This window comes from Echinops telfairi, unplaced genomic scaffold (assembly GCF_000313985.2).
Source record: "Echinops telfairi isolate 266 unplaced genomic scaffold, ASM31398v2 ScPeMD7_4225;HRSCAF=4972, whole genome shotgun sequence".
Lineage (NCBI taxonomy): Eukaryota > Metazoa > Chordata > Mammalia > Afrosoricida > Tenrecidae > Echinops > Echinops telfairi.
Window position 1 is genome coordinate 3283885 of NW_022108124.1, and position 22245 is coordinate 3306129.

Genomic DNA, 22245 nt, shown 5'->3' on the forward strand with positions numbered 1-22245 from the left:
ATCTTGGTTCCTCTCCTCTATCACTTGTTATCAATTCTTAGTTTTCAAATATTATAAAAGGTACGGAGTTTTTCTCTCTTCATTGGGAAATAATTGTGATTATTTACTTAAAACCTCTTCTGTTCATTGCCTCCTTCTTCCTCTCACAAGTACCACATCTACTACCAAACTAAACTCACTGCCCTGTAGTTGATGCTGACTCACAGTGATGAAGGTACAGGGTAGGACTGCCCCTGTGAGTTTCTGAGACTGTAACTCTTTACCGGAGCAGAAAGTCCAGTTTTTCTCCCACATCTCCTACAGACCCTCATGATCTCTTCTTTGACAGTGACCTTCTCATTAGTCTCACTGCCTTCTCTTTCACCCATTCCAACTCCTGGAAAACTGATCTCGCTAAAACTAAATATGGACAATGTCATCTTTCTACACAGAATCCTTCAGTAACTCTCTATTGCAACATGGCCTAAATAGTTATTTTATCCTTAATTTTCAAGATCACCACAACCCTGATACCTTATACTCATATATCTTATCCTCAAGTCAAAGTTGATAACCACTCTGTAAACATCCTCACTTATCTGGAAAGGCCTCTCTATCATTTATTGTTGTTGTAGCCCATTTATATATTTCAAATGGACAAAAAAATTTGTATCATTTACAGCATCTTAAGAGAACTTGCCCTTTCCCTTGAGTGGGCACATTATTTCCAGTACTTTGAGGTCGGCAAAGAATATCTAAAAAATGTACTGCAGTGGAAAATGAAGGAAGGCTGCTTAAATTGAATGGGGGATGGATGGCCTGTGGTTTTTCTTGTTGATTAACTACTGTAACATTGTCCCTCAGGCCACTGAGGGAGTTTCATATTTTCTTTAGGCATAATTAGACTCTGGAACTCTTGCTGGACAACTTTGATGCAGTATGGTTGCCACCGTTTTGCTAGGACTGATATGGTTCTTCGGTGCACCACTCCATTAGAACTATTAATTCCATTCATATTAATTTTTTTTACAAATCTTACAAGGAGGGTACTTCTGGATATTTAGGTCCACATTGTATTTTAAGGCTGTAGATCTGATTTTTGTAAATTGTTCTTCAAGACCCAAGGATCATTTCTGCCCGTTTTGTGCCATGTCTTCCTCAACTTCTAGACGCCTGCTAACCATGCCATATCCTCCTCTTTCCGGCCTTCTTCAAGGTCTTCCAGCAGTCAGAAATTGCAAGGGACTTTTACGACTGAGCCTGTGATCGCTGCCTCTTCACCTTCCTTACCCCAGAAGCATCCCCTCACCCTCTGTCTCTATTATTTCTCGATTCATAAGTATCTTCATCTGGCAAAGCCTGAACTTCACCAGTACTTCTATACTTAGCTCTACCCTGCCCAAGCTCCTCCCAATCCAAAGAAGAGGAAGTTAGTCTTACTTCCTCTGTTTGAGTCTCTCTTGTGGCAATTCAAACAACATTCCTTGCATTATAATTACTTGCGTACTAATTTAAGCTCCTACTACATTGCAAAATCCCCAAAGACCAAGACCATATATTATCATCCTTGTAACTCTCATAACATCTATCCATTGACCTGTATATTGTCACTGTCTAATAAGCTCTGTTGTTTGGAAATGTATTAAATATAATACTAACTGGAAGAGGTTATACTTGTTATATATCCTATTGGGATAAATTGGGAACTTTAATTATTTCTTTCTGGAGAAAAAAAATTAGAAGTTGTCAATGATTCTCATCTACTTCAATCAACAAACTCATGTCCATGAACACAGCAACCAAGATATCCAACGATGTGTTGCATCATGCAAATTTACCACAAAAGACCTTTTCAGTTCCAAAGAGCACACATAACTAAGGTATGTGGAGACAATCCATGGTCTTTTCAATTATTTTGTATGCATGTGAAAGTTGGACAAAGGTGTCCAGAAGATTCAGTATCTTTGAGTTGGGGTGTTGGCCAAGAGTATCAAGTAGCATACCCTTGGCTACTGAAAGAAGAAAGCAATCAGCCTTAGAAGAAATACAGCCAGCAAGCTCCATAGGAGCACGGATGGCAAGGCTTCAGCTTGTTTATTTTGGCCATGTCATCAAGAAAGACCAGTCATATGAAAAGAATACAATTTTTGATGGAGAGGTCATCAGAAATGAGCAAACGCCTCAATGAGGTCATTGCCACAATTGCCACAACAGTGGACCCAAATATGTCAACAGTTGTCATGACGATGGAACGTGAAGCTTCATTCTGCTAATAGATGCAGTCACCAGGAGTAGAGTTACCATGACTCAATGATAACAAAATATAATGGCAGCAATTGCTTTTTCCGACTTATTACGAAATTCCTGGCTTCTTTTAGACCATATTTCAGTCAACACTAATTAGAGTTGATAAAACTGGACACAATATGACAAGAGTGACAGAAAGGAAATACTGCAGATTGTTGCTTGTGAATTTGTTGAACTTGAGCTAAGGAAAGAGCATCTGTTTCAGAAACATATACTAGTTAAGTCCCAAGAAGTCAAACATACCTAACCACCCTGTATAGCACATTCTTTCAGCAGGAGATGCCAAGAAGCAAAGGAGCAATCTACCATCTGCTAGTCCTTCTGTTTCATAAGATCGATTCCTTTTTTAGAGCCATTAGGGGTTTCATTTCCTTAAGAAATGATTAGCATCATCAAAGACCCCAAATAAAAGCATATGATAACATTATCTTCTAGCCACCTCAGTTTGGAGCAGCTTCTGCTTTTCTCTAAGCTGCTTCCCTGCTGAATTCTGTCCTTCACAATGTGTAGATTGTGGAGAGAGAATTAGAAACCTTGAGTATGAATGCTAACTCTGTTTCCTACCAGTTGATTGATTGTAGGCCAATTGCTTATATTACTGAGCTTAAATTTTATCTCATTTGAAATGCAAAGAGAGTTACTACACAGAATTTGAGGTAAAATGTAAACTCTGTCGAGGCAAGGATATTCGTCTTTTTTGTTCACTGACGATTCCCAAGAACTCAGAGCAAACATACTTGTAGGACATGGTGATGATGAAACAAATCAATACCTATAAAAACAATTAATCAAATAGTATAATTCTGAGACTGAGAAAAGGGAGGAAGGCCCTGAAGGAGATGGAATGACACTGGGCTACAATGATGGACTCAGGCATAGGACCAATTGAGAGGATGCCACCGGACTGGCAGTGTTTGGATGTGTGTGTGTGTGTGTGCGCGCAGAAGGTTGCTATGGGTTGAACTGACTTGCTGGCACTTAACAACAACAACAGGATCGATAGCTTGTTGTTGTTGTTGGTTGTGTCATCCCCAACTTGACAGAATAAAACACTTCCTGTTCCCGGTCCATCCTTATGATTACTTATGGATCATCAGATCATTGTGATCCCAAAGATTTTTTTATTGGTTGAATTTTGGAAGTAGGTTCTCAGCAATTGCTTCTACGCCATCTCAATAAGAAAGTTCTGTTGAAACCTGTTCAACATTATACCACACACACTGACAGATGCAGTGACTACACATGAGGCTTGTTGGCTGAGGACGGAACCTACTCTACCATGGAAAGTGAGAATTCCACCCCTGAACCACGACGTTTGAAGGAATGTTACTAAGCCAAACACAATCTGACAGATTGAAACTGGCCCTTTGAAAAGCTTTGTATTTCATGATGGTTGCTTCTAGACTGAGCCTGAGGATCTGAGGACTGTGAGCTTCCAAGACAATTCTACCCAAATTATAAGTGGACACTCTGTGATCATTCTTATAACCAGTGTTCATGGGAAGTGGGTTTGGCAAGATAAAAACTTCACCTTGGATATGCTTTTTGAGAAACTAGGTATAAGTTGAGGTATAAGATAAAATGGAAAGCTTGTTCTGTTTGTTTTAATTCTTATAAAGAATTCTTTCTCAAGATTATTTTTTCCTTGATAAAGGCATTGAAACCAACAAATAAAAATAACAATAACCCAAACCAACTGCCATTAAGTCAATTCTGACTTATAGCAACAATATAGGACAGAGAAGAACTGTTCCCTAGGGTAGCCAAGGTTGTAACTCTTTACAGAGAAAGAGAGCCTTATTTTTTTCCTTTGGAGCCTCTGGTAGGTTCAACCTGCTGACCTTGTGGGTAGTAACCCAATATGTAACCTACTATGCTGCCAAGACTCCTAAAGAGACTGAAGGAGCATTAGAATCCTGGAATCTTTATAACTAGAAAGGCAGTTTACATATTGCTCATAGATGACTCTTGCTAAGTTACTAAAATGGACACAGGTTCAGTCAAAAGTCCTACATAGTCCTTAATACATTATTTGATTAGTGACAATGACAAATAGTTTTAATTATCATTTTTATATACAAGGAAACCATATAATTTATTATTCAATCCAGGTAATTTTGAAAGTGACAGAGGAGAGGGACTATCAATTATGTAGTGATATTTGGTATAAACTAGAAACATGATCCTAAGCCAACTGGGAAGCGCAATCTCTTACTGATAGGGCTGATTGGATTGAGGGAGACCCAGGCCTACAACTTTCAAAGGAGAAAGTTGGATTACGATTCTGAGGGGATATGCATGATATTGATGGATCTGTAATAGGAGTATGATTCGAGAATGCCATGTTCATAAATAGAATTGACTAGATATTGGGTCCGTCTGATGAATACATCGGAGTAATAGCTTCTTAAAGTTTGAAGTTCATCATCAATCAGAACAGAGTTTACACTACTAGAAATAACCAGTGGCACAATGGTTAACAGCCCAACTTGTAGCCACTACTATGCAGTTGAATCGCTAATCTCAAGGTGAGCAGTTTGAAACCACCAACTGCTCCTCAGGAAAAATACGAGGTGTTCTATTCCTGAAAAGAGCTACAGTCTAGGAAACACACCGGGGAAGTTCTACCCTGTTCTATGGGGTAACTAAATGTCAGGATTAATTTGATGGCAGTGAGTATTTTGTTTTTGTTTTTGAGAAAGAACTCACATGAATAATGCCTACTTAAGGTGATTAACCACTTGCTTCATAGTGAAAAGCATTTACCATATTGTAGCTAGGGACCCTTCAGTACAATACCCTCATTAAGAATTAAAACATAAAAATAAATGAAAAAAATGATAATACATACAGACACAAATACTCCAATTCAAAATATAATATACTTTATCTTCCTTGTATTATAAAAACAGTTCATGGTACCACTCATAGGTATTATCTTCATTTCTAAACACATAACATCCTTTTTGATAAAACAAAATATTTCTCTATAAACTTTGACACTTAATTACTGCAGTATAATCAAGCAGATAATTTCCTGTCACTATAAATATCTTCCATAATGTCAGATAAACGTAGACATATTTTCCTCATGAGTTGACATTAGCAATATTATTGATTTTCCCCTCTTTCACCATGTTAGTAATGTTGAGTTGTGCTGCGTCATCTTAAAATTGTTTTAGAGAACAAGAACCAAAAGCATTTCTTCTTGTTTCTGGAATAATTTTTTATTAGTTTGAAATTGAAAAGAGAATGTTTGCCATGTACATGCACACAAATTTATGAGTTACTATATGTATATGCAAACAGTGTGCCAAAACATATAATATAAATAGTGCACATAGGAAAATAGCCCACGAGGGGGTGATATGGTTAGAAAAACACCCCACATATCATATACTATGAATATTTTGACATCAAAATCTGGCAGTAACTAACATACATGTACTTCAGAAAAAGTTGTATTCATTTAAAAATAAAAAACGAGTCCACATTTACACCATTGCTTCTCTCAAGGACCCCTTAGCCCTCAAAGTGACATCTCTGCTCCTCAGTACTTGAAAGAGGGCTTGCACAGCAAAGTGGTCTCATGCAGTATGTTTTTGGTTTCTTGACTGATGCTTCCACGAACATCGATTGTGCCTATAAGTAAGATGAAATCGGATAATTCCAATGATTATTTTTGTCATAATGTTGTTTATTGGCCTAAACCAAAACCAATTGATCCATGACGACTCAGTTGCATTGAGTCCATGATGACTCATAGTGACCCTATAGGACAGGGTAGGGAACTGTTTGTTGTTATTATTATTATTATTTGTTTTAATTCCTTTAATCAAGGGAAAACATAACCTTGAGAAACAAGAATTCTTGTTCATAAGAATTAAAATAAACAAGCTTTCCATTTTATCTTATACCTCAACTTCACCTAGTTTCTCAAAAAATATATCAAAAGTGAAGTTTTTATCTTGCCAAAACCACTACCCATGAGCAGTGATTATGAGAATGATCACAGTGTCCACCACTTATAATTTGTGCAGCATCTCACTACTTTACAGGAATAGAAAGTCCTATCAGTCTCCTGCCGATCGGTTGGTGGTTTTGAATCGCTGACTTTTCTGATCACAACACAATATGTAGACACTACCCCACCAAGGCTCCCCTGGGATGTTTGTTTTCTTGGCATTGCATTGCAATCCATACTGAAAGTTGGATTTTTTTCTACATCATTAAGTGAGTCAAGTCTTGTCTTTCAGCAAGTAAGGTTATAACAGCTGCATATTGAAGGGTGTGAAGGGGCCTTCCTCCAGTGCTGGTGTGGCATTCTTCATACAGTACCCCTTCTTGGATTATTTGTTCAGCATGCAAATTGAATAAGTATGGGGAAAGAATAAAACCCCATAACACACCTTTCCTGATTGAAACCTTTCAGTAACCTCTTTGCTCTGCTTGAATGATGCTTCTTGATCTTTGTGGCAGGTTCCTCAGGAAGACATTGAAACATTCTTCTCAATGTTATTTGTAGTATTCTATGATCCATACTGTTGGGTGCACTCAGATAGTCAACAAAATACAAGTAAACATCCTTCTGGTAGTCTCTGTTTCCAATCCAGATCTATCTGTAAATTACTTATTTGATAAATTATTTAAATGATAAAAGTATTAAATTATAATTTATTCACATAAAACGTCTTATGAGTGCATGCTATTAGACTGATACTTAGATTATTGATAATACTAGATATACAACAAATATATTAAATAATATTTTATCTTGCTTAAATACTTAATGCAGAAAATGTTATTAAAATGAATTATCACTTGACCATAAAGACAAAATATTTCCCACAATGTGTCCAATAATGGCTCTGTCAGAGACTTGTGTCCTTTTGTGACTCAGCTGTCAAACATCAAATGACTTTAATGACTAAAATCTTGTCTCTTTTCCTGTTAAAAAGTGATTCTCAATTTTTTATCTAAAATATTGACAAGAATTTTCATGTAGATTGAAATATGCATTTCATGTTGCCAAAATCTAGATACTGTCTTTGCATTTTAAGATGATCAAAGCATGCTAAGTTGTACTCCACTTACGTGGAGTCAGAAAATCCCAGGGTAAATTAGCACATCCATTGATTAGCGGTGATTTTGTTTGTTTTTATGATCATACTTACATTTTCTTTATTGCAGTGTAAATTGGGTGTGTCTTGCCACTAGCGGTTATAAGAGTTATAATATAACATTTTGAATAACTTAGTGCTGAATAAATAATAGAACATAGATGCATTTAAACAGTTAAACTGGGATATTTCATCTACTCTAATTTCATTAAGACCTAATGCTAAAGCAAATAAGATGTGCCATAAATATAATAGAGAAAATCTGAAACAAAGCAAAATAACAGGAAACAATCACATTCACTAGCAGATTATAATAGATTCTGGTTACATATATTTTTTCTCATTAGGAATGAGCACTCAAAAACACTGGTAAATGAGACAAATAGCAGGACCCACATGTTTATGTTTCCTTAATATAAGGCCATAAAAGTTTGTATCTGCAAAAGAAGTTTTAGGAAAGATTTATCTGATGTGAATGAATAGTTATGAGGAAGAGAGCAAGGCTCTTTCCTTTTCTTTTACATCCTTCTCAATACATGATATTTTAAAAGTGATGAGCAGCATTACCACTATTGTTTTAAAAATAATTTTCATAAAGACTGAAAAAGATATGGCAAAGATATAACAGAGCTTTTTCAGAAGAATAATTCCAAACACCAGTTAGTACGCATATGGAAAAATGTTTGCCAATATTCTAATTCTGTGGCCAAATATTTACAAGTCTTGCCAGAGACAGCTTTTATTTAAAAAACACTTTTGTTTGATTGATAATGATGTCACATGCATTTAAAATGATAGCTTAGTCATAGTTGTAGCCATGATCAACATTATTAAAAGTTTGAACTCTCATGAGTCCAACACAAAGCCCATTGGTGAAGTGGCCTAAGCGTTGTCACTGATTCCGTAGCTCCCCATCATAACATTAATAAGAGAGGGTTAGAGCAGTCGAGAGAAACTACTGTCATCTGTGTGACCATGTATCATTTGTACTTTATTCACTACAACGCTGAATCTCTATCTATGTTTACCAAGACCTTCTACCAACATTTGTACAGGTCTGTTTTTTTGTTGTTGTTTTTTTAATTTTTAAATACTGCTGTGTGAAGTTAGCCAATCACTCCCAAAATACCCAAACTCCTTGCGATTGAGTCCATTCTGACTGGTAGCTACAAGGTCTGAGTTCTACCCTTGTAGAGTTGCTCCTGTGGTGGCCTGAGATGGCAGCTCCTCACGGGAGTGGAATGCCTCAGCCTTCTCTCTTAGCTCAGCTGGTGGTTTTTCACTGCCAGCCTTTCAGCGTAACCACGATGCCACCATGGCTCCATAGTCAACCAGTAAAGGACAAGTACGTATGAAACCGCTGCTATCCGGATAAACAAAGGCAGGCATCTGTTATCGGGTTATGTTATCTTCTAATCTGCTCTCCAAAGCAACAAAATGGTATGCTTCCCTAATGCTTATGCTACATGTATCACCTCCTTGTTTGTACGTCTTCAAAAAACACTTTGACAGAGGAGGCCTCACCTTAGCTTTGGTCAGCTTCTCATGGTAGGGAAAGGGAGAAGACTAATTAATTTCTGCCATATAATATTGTTCCATGGTCACCTCAAATGAACTACAAGGTTGCTTGGAGAACCCTAATGGAAATTCAAGTCCAGAGGTGGGGGCCAGGGGCCTATGTCTGTCTAAGTAATGGTGAGTTCTTTTGAAGGTTAAATTTCTGTTGGTGCAACCAGGTAGTGCAACCTGCCATTGGGAAAAATGCTTAACATTACTTATATAGACCTCCAGTGGGAGAATACATCCAGTATTATATTCTTAATAAGGCACTTTTAATTGAGTTTCTATTCCACTCACGGTAACACATGCTGCGTGCTATACACAATCGGAACTTTAGATTCTGCCCTTTTGAGGCTCTCAGCAGCCATCATAAACCACACCAGAAGGATCCAATTTGGAAGCTCCACTGAAGGGAACCAGACTGTACCTTAACACAGCTGTAGCAGATTAGAGGAACTGAAATATTATCTTGGGCTTAAGGCTGAAATGCCCTAGTGTGAGCATGCAAAGATGACCACTATCCCAAGGTTGTGGATTTAGAGATCATGACTTCGAGAGTACCCAATAAGTAGCACCTTAAGCCTGCCATATATTTGCAATTTTCTTACTCTCTTTGCTTTTTATGGACATGTCTTCGTTCAGCAGACATAATTCTGCCTTTGTGAATGAATGTTGTTGATGTTGTGCCCTATCTCAAACTCTCATTGAGTAAATAGTGTCGTCACTTAAGTTTTTAATCTGTACATGTCAAAGATCCATGTATTTTAGTCTAAAGTGCTGTTCTATAAATGTATACTTTCCTTTTCTCAACTCTCACTGCCATAGAATAGATTCTGATCCTACAGGGCAGGGTAGAATTGCCCCTGGGCGTTTCCAAGATTAACTCTTTATGAGACTAGAGAGCCTTGTCTTTCTGATCAATTTTTAAAATTCCATACTATTGGCCAAACCAAAGACACTATCGATAGAATTACCATATGCCCTATTGTGATGACTTACAATTTTCTCCAATAAAATAATAATGATGTCTTTAAAGTGGACCAAGGAGATATATATATAAAACATATTTTGAGCTCACACTTAATTGTAGCCCTACTCTAAGAATGATGAGTTCTTATGACATGGCACTACTTGAAATTTGCCCTTCTAAAAAATTCACTGCTATAGCAAAGTGTGGTCAAGAAATCACATGGTGTCTGGCTATTAGAAAGAATAGCATGTGTGGTCCTAAAGACTTGTTTTAAAACAAGCAGCCATCTAAGTGATGTGGCAGCTAAGTCCACATGGAAGACACACACCAGGTTGTGTGATTCAAGGATTATAAATAATGAGATCCAAGACTGGAGGAGGGAATGGTATTAAAGCTTAAGTTCTGAGCATCTGGCTTGCAAAAGGCTATGGATGACAGTGAAAGCTTCAAAATCCTTTTGCAGGGTCCCCACATATATTAAAATATGAACAGCCTTGAAAACAGTGTATTGTAAAATGGATTAATTCAAATGTAGTTAGGTTAAAATTTAACACTTTATCATTTGATCTCCCTTTTGGCTCTTTTTAAATTTGTTCCAGTTTTTACTATTTTCTGCTTTGTTTTTGATTTGGAGTTTTTTGTTTGATTTTATTATTATTATTTTTTTAATATGAAATCCGGGATAGGTAAATCTATAGAAATCTATATTAACTGGGTTAAGAATTTCTTAGGGTTATGTCAAGGAAGGTTACAGGGGCATGGAGTGCTAATGATAATTTATACAAGCACCTCCCTAATTTTCATCTTCACGTCTTCTATGTCATCAAATCACTGTCCTGTGATGTCCCCCTGCATTCGCTGAAACTAAAATCGCCACGTGGAGTGAGGTAATGTGAGTGAGGTGTGTGGGACAAGAGAGGCATACTATTTTTTTGCCAAAAACTGGATCACTGAGATGGCTAGGTAAGCAGGTGCATTGTCATAGTGGCAAAAAACCGGTCCCCTGTTTACCAGAAAATTGGGCCTTTTTTGGTCATACATTGTCATGCAATCTTTTCAGAACCTCTAAATAGAAAACTCGATTAACAGCCTGACCTTGTGGGACAAACTCCAAGTGCGCTACCCACCCCCACCCCCATCACATCAAAAAGACAAATGAGCTCTGTCTTTGATTTTTGGTTTCATTCGACAAGCTTTTTTTAGGTGAGGCGATGATGGCATCATCACTGGCTTGACTGATGTTTAGTTTCAGGGTTGTAAGAATAGCACCATGTCTCATCACCAGTAATGACCTTGGAAAAAAGTCTGTCACTTCCAAAGCTGATTTTTCCTGGTCAGTCAGAACTGAAGGCACAACTTTTTCTGTGACCCTTCCCATTGTCAATTCTTCCATTAAAACACACTGAACCGAGCTCCAGGCTAGTCAAGATAACTTCCCTATCTCTTCAGTGGCCCATAGTCAGTCTTTGAATACAAGTGCACTGATTTGGTCAATATTTTCGTCCATTTGGGAAGTTGACGCCCATCCAATACAAGGTTTGTCATCAATCGACATGTCACCTTTTTTGAAAGGAGAAAACCACTGTACACTTGAGTTTTTCCTTTAGCGCCTTCCTTATACGTGTGTTCAACATCACAACAGTTTCAATGGCTTTTTCCTGAGCAGAAAACAAAATTTCATAGCCACACGTTGTTCTCTTAAATTGGCTATTGCTAAAAACAGTGAAATTGCAATTATGAAAAAATTCACTGTGACTAGAGAGAACCTTCCCAGGTGACACCACTGGGTGCACTAACTCAGAGTGAGTTGCTTGATGCTCACCTAGTGAGAAAAAAAAAAAAAGCATACTACGATAGCTCCAAAGCTCCACCTAGCAGAGCTATTTCCTGTTTTTTGAGGGATACCACCTCGTGTGTATACCCTACTCATTATTATTTCCACCAAAATCTAATTCTGAACCTTTTGTGTAGAAGAGGTCTTTAAACTTTGAGTATGAGGATATTTACGTATTCTCCAAAGTCCATTAGTATTAGCAATCAAGTTAAATGTGGGGAGATGATATCAAATCAAAGAGGTCTTTGTTTAGTTTTCCTGGCACATTTCAACTGAGCATTGTCCTTAATTGTGAAGTACATTCTACAATGTTTTAAAAACTAATAAAAATGCAAATATTTATCTTTTTACATTTAGGATTCCAAGGTTATTGATTTAAAAACTTTGACAGGGATAGACTAGTGTAATTCTTCCAGGATGAGGTGTGTCTTGGCTGATCCAATTCTTGGGATCGAGATTAATGAACTCCTTAAACCAAAACTTCTGATTAAAGCAGTGGTTCTCAACCTTCCTAATGCTGCGACCCTTTAATACAGTTCCTCATGTATGGTAATCCCCCCAACCATAAAATTATTCTTGTTGCTACTTCATAACTGTAATGTTGCTACTGTTATGAATCAGACAACCCTGGTGAAAGGGTCGTTCAACCCCTCAAAGGGGTCGTGACCCACAGGTTGAGAACCACTAGATTAAAGAAATGTGTTTTAGGATTAAATAAGGACTAAATTCTCTGTTTATAGTTAGTCAGTAAAGCAAGTTAGACAGATGCACAGAGTATTCTATTGATTGCTTGAATATTTACAAAATTATCTAGAGATAAACTGGGATCAACAGTGTCTACATTGGTGGGTTTGGGAGCTAAAGCATCGAGCATTGAAGTTTGACTCCTTCAAATGCAAATAGTGTGACTTGATATGATCTTTCCCTTCTCTTTGGAAGATTATTACTTTCAAGTGTGGTGACAGTAACAGGAGGGGCAAACTCTGTTAACTCCTGTACGCATCTAAATGCACTCTCATGCAAGGAATTTAAGGCTTCAGTTGAACCTTCTTTAAATGAATTTAATTAGAGATATTGTTCATATTGTTGTACCTCAGAATTAAAAGAGAATGCCAGGAATATATGAGGGGTACCCCCCCGCCCAACAAACTGAATTGTGCTGGGTGCATTTAGCAACTCGCTTTGAGTTAGTGTATGTAGTGGCATTGCTTGGGGAGGTTCTCTCTGGTCACAGTGATTTTTTTCATAAGTGCTATTTTGCTCAAACCTCGTTTTTTTGTGATGGTTGAGTTAGGAGTACAGCATGCAGCTGTGAAGTTTTGTTTCCTGCCTGGGCAAAATGCCACAGAAATTGGTGTGATGTTGAACACAGCTTATAAGGACAGCACTATGGGGAAAACTCAAATGTATGAGTGGTTTGCTCATTTCAAAAAAGGTGAAATGTAGATTGATGACAAAACCTCGTTCTGGATGTCCGTCAACTTCCTGAATGGATGAAAATGTCAATTCAAAGTGCATTTGAAGTTCGTTCCACCAGGTCAGATCAGATTGTTAATCAAGCTTTCTATTTGGAGGTTCTGAAAAGATTGCATGACACTGTGTGACAAAAAGATTTGATTTGTGGCAAATGTGGTAAAGAAAGCTATATCAACAGCTATGGCATCTAGGGTCTTAAAGACTTGAAGGTATGAAGAAACGCAGGCTCCAAAGGCAAGTTGCACAAGGACACATGGATAAGTGAAGCAACTGTAATTAAAACCCAGGTCCATCTGACTCCAAATCCAATACACTGCTGACATTGCCTTTCTCCAAGGACGCCAACTCTTTATAGTCCCTGCTCTTGCATCCGTTACCACCTTGCTGCTCAGAATATCAGCCACATAAGCAGCATTGGCTTCACTTGAGAGCTTGTTAGAAAGGCCTATTCTCAGAGCCGACACCAGCCCTTCTGAGGCAGAATCTTCTTTTAACTAGATCCTCAGGTGCTTTAAATGTTAAAATTTGAGCCTTGAAGGCCTTCCAGGACTTATTTTCATCTTGGCATATGCATCCAAACACATTCAGCTGCACTTATTATGCTTCGCCCAGTCCCATTCCATGCCCCTGTTCTTGCCTTCCTGAAGCATGGGATTTCTTCATCACCTTCTCAAGTACTGTACTGGGTTGTGCATTGGGCTGCTCACCAAAAGGTCAGCCATTCAAGCCCACCAGCTATTTCTGTGGGAGAAAGATGAGGCTTTCTGTCCTCATAAGGATTTACATTTTTCACGCTTGAAACCCCACATGAGCATTTCTATTCTTTCCCATAGGGATGCTATGAATTGAAATTGACTGGATGCCAGTGAATTTGGTTTGGTTTTGGTTCACTTTCTCTAACCAAAGCCAGCATGGTAATTCAAGAGCTGAATTACTCAAATATCATTTCTCTATCTTTTATATTTTGATCAGTTAGAATTAATAATTATCTTTTCTGCATTCCTGCCACCCTTATCCTATATTTCTATTGTAACCTGTGATCGTCTCACTTGGAGAGGAAATGTCTGTTTGTCTTTAAAACTCCAGATGCCTGGCAAAGTTGTTGTCTTTGTGTGTGTGTGTGTGTGTGACATAGCATGTATTCTGTAAGCACTCATTGGCTAAATGAATAAATAGTTTGAAGGGTACATCTTTTCATGTTTTCTAGAAACTTTGTTTTAATTTCTTCTTTGACCCAAAGTTCTTTGAAGCATTCATCTTAATTTTCAAGTAGTTAAAAGTGTCCCCCCTGGTCATCTATTAATTATTTATTGTAATCTATTAATTTTTAAATAGTCATTTATTAGACAGTTATTATTAACTGAATTTTGAGAAACTAGACCTAAGATACTTGATTGAGTTATTTGAAGTGTCTATTGACATATGGGGAAAAAAGTGAAAGTTGAAACATTCTACGTATAGTTATTAAATGTTTTTTAATAATCAACTTTTCACATCATTATGTTTACTACAAATTCTACCCAATTCTGAAATATCTGTGTCAATACAATTATATATAAAGTATAATTATATATAAATAATTTATTAAGAAGGTATGCAAGCCTAATGCATTTTTTTAAAAAGTAATATGAGTTATAGTTTTAAAACTTTTTCCTTAAAAATATTTCACTCTACTTTTATTTGTAGTGGCATGGAAATGATATCTGTGTTTGAGATGTGCTGTAGCTTTTTCAGACATTTTCTTTAGCAGTAACTATGTGATAATTACAGAATATTACTTGCATGAATGATGCATTCTGTCTGTCTTCTTTATTTCCATCCTCTAAAACAGTGGTTCTCAACCTGTGGGTCGAGACTTTTTGGGGGTCAAACAACTCTTTCACAGGGTTCGCCTGAGACCATCAGAAAACACATATTTCTGATGATCTTAGGAACAGACACACACCCCTCTTTCCGTGTCCAGGAGGGTCTGCCCACATGCAGATATGCCCACCTACAAAATTTCATTTATTTGTAATTAAAAATAAATATTTCACAATATATAATTACATATTGTTTTTGTGATTAATCACTATGCTTTAATGATGTTCAATTTATAACAATGAAAATACATCCTGCATATCAGATATTTACATGACAATTCATAACAGCAAAATTACAGTTATGAAGTAGTAACGAAGATAATTTTATAGTTGGGGGGGTCACCACAACATGAAGAACTGTATTAAAGGATCGCAGCATCAGAAAGGTTGAGAACCACTGCTCTAAAACTTCAACTCTTTTTAGAAGAGACAATGACATTAATGGCCGTTAGGTCATGTCTCTGTTGCTATGAAAATACAATCAATTTTACATTTTTAAATGGTAGTGTAGTCTCAGAAGCCATGTCATAAGCTTATAAACTACAAGGACATATCAGCTCTGGATATGGAATTAGCATGTACAAAGAACTAAAATACTTGACCCTGTTTGTTGCCAGCTGCTACCTTCACTGTCTCTCCGTTTTATGTAGAGAGTTGACCGTGTCAAAGAGTCTCTATTTGAACACAGTAAAAGGGAGATGGGGCAGAGTGTTCTGGACAGCCTATACCATCTGATGGCACAGGATCAGTGCTTGAGACCTCAGGGAAAGGCTGCTGGGTGGGATGGGCACATTTAACAAAGAAGAAGATGTCCAGCAGAAAACTATAAGATGTGAATAATAATTGAAGGGAAATGTTAGCTCTTGCTGCCTAATTGGGTTTGGCTCATTTTAAAACTCTGTTTACTTTAATTAAGTTCTCTGCAGGATGGGAAGCTTGCTGAGCTTAAAAATCTCCTGTCTTGCAATATAATAAAAAGAGGCTGGCTCTCTAGATTTCTTTCTGCTACTCTTTTGTGCAACGTCTCTTCCTCCAATTATTTTAGACTTTAGGAGGACACTTTCCTGAGATGCTTCAGGTCAACCTGACCTTGCAGGTAGGTCCTGGCCCCTTTCCTTGGAGGTGCCTCAAATAATACTCAAGTAACACACTGTGTAACAGCCCTGGAGAAGAAATAGGGAGGAAGGGAAGGTGTCCACTTGAGACCTCTTCATTCTATACCCCCCAAAATAATAGCTGGCTCAAAACAAAAGTAAACAAAAACTGCAACGAAGAATTTAAAGTGCTTATCTTCTTTTTTGGGTCAAAATTACTCTCAGAGCTTCCTGTTCTACTTTTTTTTTAACCTTTTATCAGTATGCACCCTTGCAAGAATAAACTGACAATTTATAATTATGTAGAGGCAGGGTGCAAGGAAGTACAAGGGATAACAGTAATCTGATTGTAATAACTGTAGTATGTTATTAACAGGTACTGTGACCTTTAATTGCAGGGAAAAAAACATCTCTTCCTCCCTCTCATTCATTGTCAGTGGTATCACTACCATTGACTGTAGCCAGCTGGGAGCAAGAGGGCAAGGGAACCTACAGGTGCTGTCCGTACAGGGTCACATGTACAACTACCTCTCCCCATCCCCAGGTAAAGAGTGGATCTGGAAGATCTTGGCCTGGATGATCAGTAAATGGTAGACCATTAGACCTCTCTCCGACTTCAGCTTCTTTGAACTCTCCATGGACTTTATTCTCTTCCCCTTTCCTAAGATATGTGGGGATACTGTTTAATCAGTTATTCTTCTCAGTCAAAACGCTCTTCTTTGGAAATCTCACCCTTTTTCATAAATACCCAGACCTTGTCAGTTTTTCTGAAATTTTAGCTGTATCTCTAGCTGTGTTGGTTTTTAGATATTGTTGGTTTTTGAGAAGCAGAAACTCATGGCTAATCTTTCTCTAGACTCATACCTTATTGGTTATTTTGCTTGTACTTTTTCATTATAAAAACTATTTTGGGTATGTTTTATTCATTGCGAAAACTAGCTTTCCTCTCAACAACCCAGGAAGATCCAGTCATATCAATTCTCTTCACATTCAGTGCTCCTACCTCCATTTTGTTCAGAGAGAACTAAACCCTTTAATCTGAACCCTTTAGCACAATCAGCTTGGATTACTGCACAATCCAGGGCATCCAGGAGCTGAAACTAAAAGTAATTCTTGAGATATCATGTGCAGTACCGAGCATAGCAATGGAAAGCATGTATCACGTATGGCTTTTTCAGCACTGTTCAAATTTATTAATGTAGGTATATTCTGCTTCCAGAACATATGCCATAAACAGTTTAGTATCTGAGAAGTGGGATTTGAACAGAAAAAAAAGGCATCACAATTGATGCCTAAGCTTTGGTATTTCAGCGATGAAAATGGTTTGAATTCCCAAAGGCCTCATGCTTGGAGGGGAAAGTGAAGAGTTTCATTTTGGATTTGTGCCATCTGCAAAGAAGCATTTATTAAGTAATTGGATATCGGGTGAGCTGAGTCATGATTTTAAGAAAGAGATTGTGTCCAGGGAGAAATATTTGAGAATTACAAACACAGAAGTGGTAAATTATAATGGTCAGTGGATGCCTTGTCCCTCACAAGCAAGTAGAATCAGAGGTAAAAAGGTTTTAGCTTTTCTTATCTTTCGTGCTACCACTTACTTCAAGGAATCAACATCTTTGATCTTCTCCAATAGCCTCCTTACTGGTCTTCATGATTCAACTTTGACTGAAGTTCAATAACATAGTCTGCATCCAGGAAATGTATTGAAAACATTGATTGGCTCATTTTATATCCTTGCTAATACCATCAAAGTGCTCTCATTACAATTGGAGCAAAATGCAAGCAACTTCTTCACCAAGTCTACAAGACTCTCAATGTCTACAAAGCATATGCCCTATCTTCCATCAATTCCACAGTGTTCTTTTCATTCCAAATGCCAGGCATACAGGCACTCTTTAATTTCTGGCCAATGCCAAACTCTTTTCTACATATGGGCTGTTACTCCAACTCTTTTATGTTTCTTTTCCAAATCATTATTATCTATTACTGTTCTTCTATTAAATATTATTAGTGTATCTGGAAGTGTTTCTCTAAAGCATTTTATGCACAGAAAGGTACTATATGCAAAGGCAAACATTTGACTAACTGGCATTATATATAAACTATGCCTAACTGTTTTAACTTACATATAAATTTGATTTAAGGACAGTTTAGGACCAGAACTCATTCCTAATCTCAGGCTGCCTGCAATCCTTCTTCTTCTTCTTCTTTTTTTTAAGCTCCAACTCTTTACCTGATGGTTGCTCTTGTCCTTTGAGTATCAGTCTCAATATCATTTGTTCAGAGAGGTTTTACCTGGTTTCCAAATATAAAAATAATCTCCATCACTAATTAAATCTTATTATTTTGCTTCATAGTATCTATGTCAATTTAGAATTATATAATCATATGCATGTTTACCCTTAAAGATCTACCTATAGCCTGCTGGATTATAAGGAATCTACTCAATACTCAGTGTTTAACATAAAGTGAATATTCATTAGGCATTTGATGAGTGAATAAATCTATTAGTCATTCAATATTCATTTATATTTATACTATAATCATCAATTTTCTCTATAATTTATTCTCTATGCATTATTTACTTATATATCACTTATTTATATGATTGTCTATACCTGAAATACTGCACCGGGGTTCTAACGCCTCATTTTTTAGGTCTCCTAACAGGTAAGAAAGAGATCCTGTTACATTTTATGCAAGCAGCTGCAGTTGAATTTCTTTCAAGATTAAATAAAGACAGCAGCATTTAGATGGAAGACAAGAATGACCTTCTTTCCCTAAGTTCTGTTTAGAAAAAAAATCTCATTTCCATAATTTGCTGTTGTGTTGTCTATAAATATTATGCAAAGTACCACGAGTCCTTATAATGCAAGTTAGGTTATAATGAGTAATGAGTAACAGTGGCCCTGAAGACAAGCAATCCTCTAGGCATGCATTTTTTCAAAAGGCTCATGGAACAAACAGCAAGAGTTACAGCAAAGGGAGGTGAGGAAGAACCCGTTCTTTCAGTAGGCCTCTTTATTTATTTATTTTTTCCATTCTCCTATTTTTGTGCCTTTGATTCCTCCACAGCCGAGAGCTGGCGAAGGAGAGCTAGAGGAACTGGTGAAAACCTTACATGTACACACTGACTAATGAGAAAGCACACCCCGCCTGACCTAGTATGACCTATCATCTTTGCCACTAGAAGTGTATCAGCTGTCCCTTCTCCAAAGTTCCTACCTCCCTGCCAGGAAATTATAGTATATAAGGAGGCCTAAGTCTGGCTACTTTCTGAGGAGTCCCATTGGCCCACAGGAATAATGAGAGGCTGACGAGTTGTTGTTCCTTACCGCCTCTCTTGGCCACCATTGGGTAGCTCCTGCCAATCTCCCACCTTCACCATCTTCGGTTGAGAGTCACACACTCAACTTCCTCTTAGCAAATGTCCCTAAATTCCAGGGGACACATATCTAGTTCTTCCAAAATAACAGGTGGCGTATCCTTTTAGGAAACCAAGTTAGACTAGGATTTTCCTCTACTTAGTGGCTTCTCATCTCATTCAAAATGAAATATAAACTGATCATGAGCCACAAGGTCCCCTTTCCACCCTCAATATTTCTCTGATCTCATTTTCCACCCCTTTTCCTTTCAGTTCATTTGTTCTTGTTTTTCTTTGAACACACGAGGTATGCACTTGTTTTTCCATCTGCCTGGAATTTTATTCCTCGACCATTCATTTACCTGTTTTCTTCACCTCCAACCTACATGTCAACGTTTCAGGGAGTTTTTGCTAACTGCTTTATTTGAAATAGTGCTCTGAATCTTCTGAGATCGGAGCAGTGATGATTGATATTCTGGATTTTTTAATGCCATGGTCAGTGCTTCTTTATTTAATTCTAATATGAATATGAATTGTTGCTTACTATATCCATCCATTCAGCTCATATCTTAGGGAGGTATGAACATGTCCCTCTTTATTAAATTTGCAGAGAATCATAGGTAAACAGGTACTTCATAAGTTTCTTTTTTAATCCCAGAGGCACATTTAGAGAGTTTGAATAGTTTTGAGTCTTTCAATGCTCAATACATGACATGCAATCTCTTGGCTCACAGAGCTTGGTATGACAGTATGATGTATATTTAGCTGCCTCTAACACTCTGGCTTCTCTCTTGACCTTTTCTTCATCACCCTGTATTTTCAAAGCTCTACTCCTTTCTTTGACCTTTCTATATCATATATATATGTATGCATGTGCTGATCATATTAAGCCCAAACTTGCTTGTTTATGCATATCTTTCACTTATTCATTTCATTATTGCTATGTGTTAGAAAGCAGCATCAACTATTAGATCTGGTTTAGATAATTTACCTTCAAAATATCTTTGTAAGCCTCCTGAAAACCTGGCAAAGAGATATTACTATTCTCAGTTTGCAGATGAAGGGGTAGAGCTCATATTTGTTACATGGGGTGTTAGTTACCTAGCTAGTAGGTGAATGTTTGTTACAGTAGGAATCATATCTGTTTTCAAAGATCCTAGATTGATGTTTCCTCCAATGTGATTGCTTGGGGATAATGTTTATTGAGATTTTAGCCCAGTAGTTAATCACTTGCTGCTAGCCGAAAGGTCAATGATTTGAACCTACCACCCCTTCTGTGAGTGAAAGATGTGTCAGTTTGCTGGTGTGAAGATTATATCTGTGTAAGTCTTATGAGGCAGTTCTACTCTGTGTAACAGGGTCACTATGGTCGTAATCAACTCAGCAGCCATGGGACAGTAAAATAAACATAATAAAGCAAAAAATATTAAACATTCAGTTCAATACCTTTATAAGCATATTCATCTAGGTAACTATCACTAGGTCAAGATATAGAACATTTATAGCACCTCAGACTGATCATATTTGAAGGACCACAAAATTCCTGATGGTCAGTGCTAACTTAGATAATTTTTTTATATTAAAATGAGTACACAACAATTATATACATATGCCTTATATTTAGCTTTCTTGGACATACATAAATCTAATATAAACAAAATTAAAAATTTAACAATATTTGAGTTAATGTAAGTGTAACGAGGCAAATAGTGCTTTCTTGAAGCCAAGTCTCTGTTTACAAAGTGAAGGAAACATTGGTTTGACTGGTAGGTTCCTTGTATTTGTTACACCTATGTCACTGCAATATATTTTTCCATTTTAGTTGCTTGCAAAGTTTTATTCATATATAATTCTATGATGTCATTTAGCCTTTGCTTGTTGTGGAAGCATCCTTTATAGACTGAGTCTTCTTCTAGCCTGTTCTCAATAATAAAAATAAGTCGGTACCAAGAGAATCACATCCACACACAAATATGAATCCTGCAAGCTCTTGTCAGGATTTGGTATTAAGGTGATCATCTGGATCAATCTTTCAATCTATTTTTGTTTACATAATGAATAAATGAAATAAGAAAATTTAGAATTTCTTGTGGAAATGTGTAGATTCTTGAAACTATGCCTGTGGAATCTCATTTTGGGAAATGTTGCATGGAGCCATGCTCACCTAGATATCTCACTCTCAAGGTCTAACATACTGTGACTCCTCTTGAGCACCATTCATTGTGCTCCTGTCTGGTTGGAATTCTCAGTGTTCTAGAAGTGTGTCAGAACTGACTCGATGGCAGTAAGTTTGAGTTGTTTTCTTGAACCTATCCTGAGATAGTTAGGTTCACTGTGCCAACAGGAACACGTGGAGGTATTCATGGATGGGGTGTATTCAGGTTGCACCTTGATTAGACAGCAATGAGATAAATGGCTTTCCAAGACCTGCACCCTTCTCTCTTCCTCATGGTTATATAATCAGTGTGCTGCTGCTTCAGCTAGTTCTTTGCCTCAACTGTGTGCTGCACTACCTGTGGGTATATGAATGTATATATGTGTGTCCTGATTTTGTTTCTCTAGAGAACCCTTACTAATATATATCCTTTCCTGAGAGATCTTTACCTAAGCTATGTTTTCCTATATTGATGATTTAACAAACCCAAGTTAATATTTTTCCTTTTCATGAAATAGCTTCTA

At 37.2% G+C, this 22245-nt stretch overlaps 1 pseudogene; it reads right to left on the reverse strand.

The window, feature by feature from the left end:
• Positions 1 to 817: 817 nt before the first annotated feature.
• LOC101658903 lies at positions 818 to 19590 on the reverse strand (annotated as a pseudogene).
• Between the last annotated feature and the right edge of the window lie 2655 nt (positions 19591 to 22245).